Source organism: Crinia signifera, chromosome 1 (genome assembly GCF_055691185.1).
Source record: "Crinia signifera chromosome 1, ASM5569118v1, whole genome shotgun sequence".
In the NCBI taxonomy this organism is placed as follows: Eukaryota; Metazoa; Chordata; class Amphibia; order Anura; family Myobatrachidae; genus Crinia; species Crinia signifera.
In genome coordinates this window covers 267,811,999-267,819,660 of record NC_139217.1, presented here as the reverse complement: position 1 = coordinate 267,819,660, position 7,662 = coordinate 267,811,999, and the positions used below count along the sequence as shown (strand labels likewise).

At 46.5% G+C, this 7,662-nt stretch overlaps 1 pseudogene; it reads right to left on the bottom strand.

Moving 5' to 3' along the window:
* Nucleotides 1-7,280: 7,280 nt before the first annotated feature.
* LOC146039337 (5S ribosomal RNA) lies at nt 7,281-7,397 on the bottom strand (annotated as a pseudogene).
* Nucleotides 7,398-7,662: the final 265 nt, after the last annotated feature.

Sequence of the window (7,662 nt, the reverse complement as noted above, 5' to 3'; positions counted from 1 at the left end):
GTGTGCTGAGCAATCTGTGCCGAGCGATCTGTGCTTAACTAAATTGCTAAGTACACTGCTCCTGTCGCTCCATGTGCACTGGGCAATAGCCTCAAACAGACATTTCTTAGAATAGATTTTAAAATCACCTATAGTGTTATTCATTGGTAATATTCATGAATTCCATAATATTTGGAGTTTAATGTATTTTTATTTTTTAAATACTTTTTATTGAACATTGAATTGCAAATCCATAACAATGTTGCATGATCTATTTTGTTTTTAACGGACAAATACATTTTCTTACAAAAGTTCCTAATGTACCTATTGAACTCTTTGAATGGGATTGGTTCTAAATTCCAGCAGTCAGAATCCCGGCGTTCAAAAACCCGACGCCGGAATCCCGACAGCCAAAATCCCGACAAGGGGGGGGCGGATCGCCCCCCCCCCCCTTGCTGCGCTCGCCACGCAGCGGGCCACACTAATTTATTCTCTCTCTATGGGGGTCGTGGACACCCACAGTGGGAGAAAGTGTTGGGATTTCGGCGGTCGAGATTCCGGCGTCGGGATTTTTAACGCCAGGATTCCGACCGCTGGGATTGTAACTGCATCCCCTTTAAATAGATCGAATAAATCAAAATCAATAAAAAATAATGGAGCAAACTTAAGTATATCCTTTGGTTTTAATTGTAGGATTGTCTTAAAATTGAAGCGTCTGCAGATGGAAGTTTGGGCAATAAAACAAAGGGCCTGATTCAGGTTTGCTCGGTAAACTGTGTAACAAAAATCTCTTGCATGCCTCCGCTACAGGAGAAATCATTCGATGGTTGCAGACTATCAAATAATTTCTCCTGCCTTCGTAAATAGAAGTCAGTGAAAACTGACTCTTATTTGCATGCGGCTGGACAAAGGTGGGGAAGGCAGCCAACGTCCGGTGACTTCACTCGCCCACCCCCCCGGCAGTCATCGGCCCACCTGTGTACCCATGGGAACTGCAAGTGTTTGCATGGAGACAGGGCCGGTGCAAACCCTGTCTGTGCCACAGGAAATCCAACCCACCACCCCTCCCCCTCCGCTCCACCTCTCCCCTCTGGGGGGGGGGGGGAATTTCCGTGGGCACTAGACACGCTCTGTGAGTGTGTAGGGGGGCGGACGATACTGCGGCACGAGGGGGGGTGTCGGGCGCTTGATTCCCGCTGACTAGTGGGGAGGGTGTGGGCGGTACTGCGGTGGGCGCCCGCACCCCCGGTGTCCAGGGGGGAGGGGTTCTCACTAGCTCACCTGCTCCCTGCTTTCTATGGCACCTCTCTATGGTACCTCTCCTCGGCGGCTCAGTACCGCCCTCCAGTGGCCGGCTCCCTAGGCAAATGCCTAGAGCTGCCTAGTGGTGGCGCCGGCCCTGCATGGAGATGCCCCTATAAAATGCTGGGTGTTCCCATGGGCGATCCCTGTTCCCACTGCCATCCATCCATCCCTCCCATCCCTCCCTCCCCACTGCAACTGGCCCTGCGAGTGTGTAACTCACCGCAGCTGTTCACTGTCAAGGATTGCACATGTGCAGAAATGCCAGGTTCAAACCCTGACCATCAGGGCAGTGGCCGAATTCAGATCACACACCACCCATATTACTGTTATGATCCTGTATGCGACAATACATTTTTTGTATTTGCTATCAGATTTTCCTTGTCTCACAGACCCGCATCACACAATGGACCAGGCCTGTAATGTGATTAATACCGAGAATATTAAACAAGGAAAGCAGGGTCACCGAACCAAGAGGAACTAAGAAGAGCATCCGAGGTACGAACAGAGGACAGGCGGGTCGAGGCCGGTAAGAAAAGCAAGGTCAATTGGTGGGAGAGGTGTGAGGCAATCAGCGGTCCAGCTGGGGCTACACACATCAAACACTAAGACAGCTGCTCTGACCGGGCGGCTGCTAGGTCGGACCGACACAGCTTCACATTACCTTCCCCTCCCCCGCAGTCCTACCCGAGCAGCTAGGATACAACATTCCAGGTCAAATCTAACTGACCAATTAACATCATCTGGGTGCAATCAATTAATGATTAATTAATATCTGGATATAACTGACGCAGTCTGCCCCAGAAACCAACACCATCCATTAATTATTTAAATAGTTTGATGGACACATAAACCTCCAATAAAAATGCTCCTTGCCACAGCTGATATTAGCAACCAATCAGAGATGTGCAATCCCTATGTATACCTTGTCTGCCCTTTGTTCTGTACCAGTTTATGTCATTCTGACTGTCATTCTGCAAATCACATGCTGACTTCCTGTCTCCTGAGGGTATATTCTACATTTCCTGCTGTTAACAGTGCTTCACGCAGTTTCAGCTTTCGCCACAGGAAGATTACACAGACTTATACAGCCAATAATCTTTTCCTTCAGAAAACCTGTACACTGAATGGCTCTCGGTCTACAACAACTACAGCTTGGTCAAGTGCCTGTATTTCTACTGCATATTCACTATTGCTCTATCTGAGACTCTGTCATTGTCTGCTCCTGATTATAGTGCTCATCAAAGCCTTCCAAAAAGGCCGTTGAAGTGATCCTGAACTTTGGCATGTGGATAACATCTGTTTGCCTGTGAGCTATCTTGTGAGAACGTTACCTCGATATCCAGCAGCACAGTCTCTTTTCACCAGCATATAATGCCAATGGATCTGGGTGGCCAAGAACACATAGGCAAACGCAGGGGGGGGTTCTGTTTTCCCAGAAACCCCCTTCCTCTTGGCAAGTACCTTAAATGATGACAACAATAGCACTGGTATATAATATGATCAATGGAGCTGCAACCACATCATGCAGTGTGAGGGACAGAGCAGAGCTGCTGCACATGCCTAGTGTACCCGCTTCTACCACATTAGCTGTATGTGTGGATCTGAGCCCTCAGACATTGCAAAGGACCAAAGAGTAGATGCCAGGAGGAAGATACAGGAACCTTACCACGAAGTGGGAGATTGTGAGATTAGTGCAGTACTGGTTTCATTATATTTTTGTATTTATTTTAGAGATGGGTGCCGGGGCCGAAGATTTGGATTTGGATTTTTTATAAAAATGGTCAAAAAACACCCAAATCATGTAATTTTTGCATTTTTTTTGTCCCTAGAGTAATATTAGCCTCAATAACATTCATTTCCAGCCTTTTCCAGACAATTTTGACCACTTTACAGCTCACAATGTTGTTTTCATTCAATTTAGGCCAAGGTCTGCAGCAAGCTGGCTGGTTATTAACACACAGAACTTCTGACAGTATCAGTATGGTGTATTGAGGTGCAGTACACACAAACAATAAATAAGAGCAATGTGCGCAGCTTGTCCAAGACTGCATGGAGGAAAAACAATCACACACGTAATTTCTGACAGTATCAGTATGGTGGATTGGGATAAAGTACACACAAACAATAAAGATGAGCTAAATAATTTTTTTTTTATGTGCAGCTTGTATAACACTGTGTGGAGGCAGAACAATCACACACAGACAATATAGTATATGGTGTATTGGGGTGCAGTACACACAAACAATAAAGAAGAGCAAAACATTTTTTTTATGGACGGGGCTTGTATAACACTGCGTGGAGGAAGAACAATCACACACAGAACATCTGACAGTATAGTATAGTATAGTATATGGTGTATACTATATATATATGGTGTATACTATTGGGGTGCAGTACACACAAAAAAATAAAGAAAAGCAACATTTTTATTTTTTCAGGACGGGGCTTGTATAACACTGCGTGGAGGCAGAACAATCCCACACAGAACTTCTGACAGTATAGTATATGGTGTATTGGATTGCAGTGCAGCACACCACACACACCATAATAAAAAAAATGAAAAGCTGACTGACACCCTGCCTGTGTACTGTACCCCACTACACTGACTGACAGCCTCTGCCCTCTGCGCACTGACACAGCCTGCCTAACAAACGACCACTGACCAGTACAATGCCCAGCACAAACCCCTCTGCACTGCACAATGCAACACCCATCTGCACTGCACAACACACCCCTCTGCTGCACAACACACCATTCTGCTGCACAACAACACCAACACCCCTCTGCATCTGCCCAGACCCCTCTGCCACAGACCACTGCCAGGCAAGTAAGAGACTGACTACAGGGCAGAGCTGTGCGCTGCTTGGAAGTGTGTGACTAAATGGCGCCGAATTCACAGGATGCCGAGCCATCTCTAGTTGGTATTTATTATGATATGTTTAACCTTTTCCTGACCACTTATCTTATTAAAAATTTAAACAGCCTGTACTTTATAGACCATTTGTACTGTTAAATATTGATACTGTATTCCATACAGTATCCATTTTATAAAAAAGACCAATTTTTTAGGGCTGTTACCGCTCCCCCAAACTTCCGTACTTACTCCAATGTGCTGCACAGTGGGAGATTTTGGATTAAATTTGAAACCCCCTCTAAAAATCCTGCGTTTGCCACTGAGGACAGGTGAAGAAACAACGCTTTCTTTAAAGTTTCAAATGTTCCAACTACAAACAATGACCAATTACTAGGATCTGCCCCTTTGTTGGTTAAAGCAGTGATTGGTGAAAAAATTGTCTATAGCAGCGGTGGCCAACCCGCGGCTCGCCGAGCTGTAAACTGCGGCTCCAGCCTCCCGTCTGCAAAGCGGGGTTTTGAATTTGGCGCCAATTCGGCTGCCAAATTCAAAACGCCGCATCGGCGGCCAATAGGAAACGGCCGCGGCGAGCCATAAGCACTCGCCGTGCCGTTTCCGCCCTGCCCCCCGGCGTCTGACATCAGACGCCAGCGGGAGGGCGAAAAGTCTTCTCCACGCCGGCGGAGCGCTCCTGAAGACGCGAGAAGCCGCTGGAGGATGGCGCAGAAGACGGCGGCGGGGAGAAGAGTTCCGGCGCCGCTGAAGAGGCCAGAAGACGCCGGGATCAAGACAGAAGATCTCCGGCGCCTTCTGCAAGAAAAAAGAAGATGGCTCGCGGAGAGGCCAGCGGGGGTGGGAAGCAAAAGAGCTGACGAAGCTCCCCCCAGCGGCCTCTCCCAACACCAGGTAGGGGCCTTTGGCCTCCTACCCTCCATCCACCCTAGACCACCGGGTGTCGGGCACTAGGCCCGTGGGCAAATTCAGGCCCTTCTGGCCTGTGTGCGCATTAGTCGGGCCCTCTTGGCCCGTGGCTCATTTATTTGTTGGGCCCTCCTGGCCCTCTAGGTGGGCCCTTTAGTTAGGAAGCTGGGCCCTCCAGAATAGGTGTTGCACTGTGGGCAACACCTGTGCTGGAGGGCCCAGCTTCCTAACTGTGGGGTCATATGATGTTTGGCACTGTGGGGGGGCATATGTTTGGCACTTTGAGGGGCATGTGATGTTTGGCACTGTGGGGGGCATATGATGTTTGGCACTTTGCGGGGCATGTGATGTTTGGCACTTTGAGGGGCATGTGATGTTTGGCACTGTGGGGGGCATGTGATGTTTGGCACTGTGGGGGGCATATGATGTTTGGCACTGTGGGGGCATATGATGTTTGGCACTGTGGGGGGCATATGATGTTTGGCACTGTGGTGGGCATATCTGGCACTGGGGGCATAAAGTTTTGTCATGTGGCCACTCTCCTTGTGTCATATGACCACGCCCCTGACCACTCCCCCGATCACGCCCCTTTTTTGGCGCGCGCGCCTTCTGCGCGCGCATGACGTTGGCTCTTTGGCTTGACAACTGATATTTTTCGGCTCTTTACCTCTGACCGGTTGGCCACCCCTGGTCTATAGCTTTAACTTTTATTGGATCCATATTAAAACCTTTATTCAAAATGATGTAAACTGAGAATGAAATCTCAGACACCTTAAATTCAAATTTTAGCAAACAATGGGGGAAATGTACTAATGAAAATACACCTGGATTTGGCGTATTCATAGGCAGTTGAATGCAAATATGGCTGTCTACACATTGCCTACATGTACTATGCCATAATTATGCCAATTCATATTCGTATTCATGGCAAATTCATATTTATGAATACAGATGCATACACCTTTGAAAGAATAAGAGTAGGAATCATCATTCAGTCGAGGGGGGATTCCTAATTTACACTATATGGCCGCTAATTGCTGCAAAAATATTTGTAATAACTGGAGGGATTGTCACAGGCTGAGTGCAATTACTGATGAGTTAGTGTTTATGATCTAGAAAGAACCAACGTAAGACCTTATCATGCGAGGGTATTCGTAAGGGGTGCTAGGTTGGTGGTGCTCCCAAAAAGGTTCAGCAGAATAACTGGGTACTTGTGTAATATCTGGGCGCCCGATTTTTTTATTGTATTGCATCGCATCGCATGCAATATAGTGGCATACAATTCATGCGATGCGATTTTTCATTGTAAAGACCCGATTTTTAATTGTATAGCCACCCATGGGTGATTTCATACCCCCACTATCCAACTACGCACGGAGTTGATGTTATATAGTGTGGCGAGCGCAGCGAGCCACCGAGCCCTAAGCGTGGCGAGCGGACGCAGAATACATGTAAAGTAATCCGTATCCCCTCGCGGGCTCGCTGCGCTAGCCATGTTTTGAGCTCGGTGGCTCGCTGCGCTCGCCACACTATATAAAATCAACTCCATGCGTAGTTGGATAGTGGGGGTATGAAATCACCCATACAATTAAAAATCGGGTCTTTCCAATGAAATGCATCGCATCGCATGCCTTAAGTAGTGGCATGCGATGAAAAAATCGGGCACCCAGATAATACACAAGTACCAATAACTGAATCAAAAAAGTGTCTAAGACAGACGCAGGAAGAACACAGAGGTTGTTTGGGGCACACTTTAGAAATAAGTAAGTGAAGAGAATGTAGGATGGGTGAAATAAAATCTAACCTTTATTCATTCATATATAAAAAATTACATCACAAATTTTAAATGCACAAGAGGTTACAGGAAGTAACATATAATATGCAATTTTAAGTGCAAAAACACATTAATATCTAGATATACATGACACTGATAATTAATCATATATTGATATAGTAGGCGAAAATTATTGCAGGGTAAGCCCAGCCACTTGATGGTTTTGAAACAAAGAATAAGAAATAAATTGTGAAAATTAGCACATGTTAGATATTGTCTTATCACAATACAGTCTATCACAATAATTCTTGTTCAGGGACCAGAGATTTGATGTTATTCAGATTTAGATGTTATTCACAGGTTTGGATTGCATAGGGTTGAATGAGAGTTTCAAGCAGGATAGATGAATGCTCTTTGTAGACACTTGCTGCTTCTGCTGTCTGAATGAAAATACAGCACTTGATATTCCCTGGTGGTCTCCCAAGAGGTACTGATCCAGCCAGTCACTGCTTAGCTGCTGAGTTCGGATGGGATCAGGCGGCACAGCAATGTATGGCAGTATGTATCGACAGATGAGAGAGCCCCAAAATGGTACTAGTAGACAAGTATCACTTCTGCTTTTCCTCTGGTGTCAACCAGGTGAATGAGAGAGTGATTGAGTGCAAGTGGTAGACAGTAGTAAGCTCGGAACAAGTGAGATGGGGAAATGATTGACAGAAAGAAGGAATGTGCCCACTGCTTAGGTGTCCACAATGTATCCACCGTGCCAGCAATGGGAAGTGCTGTGTACTGTGGTACATGCAGGGGTAAATGAGGTCTTGTTACTTTG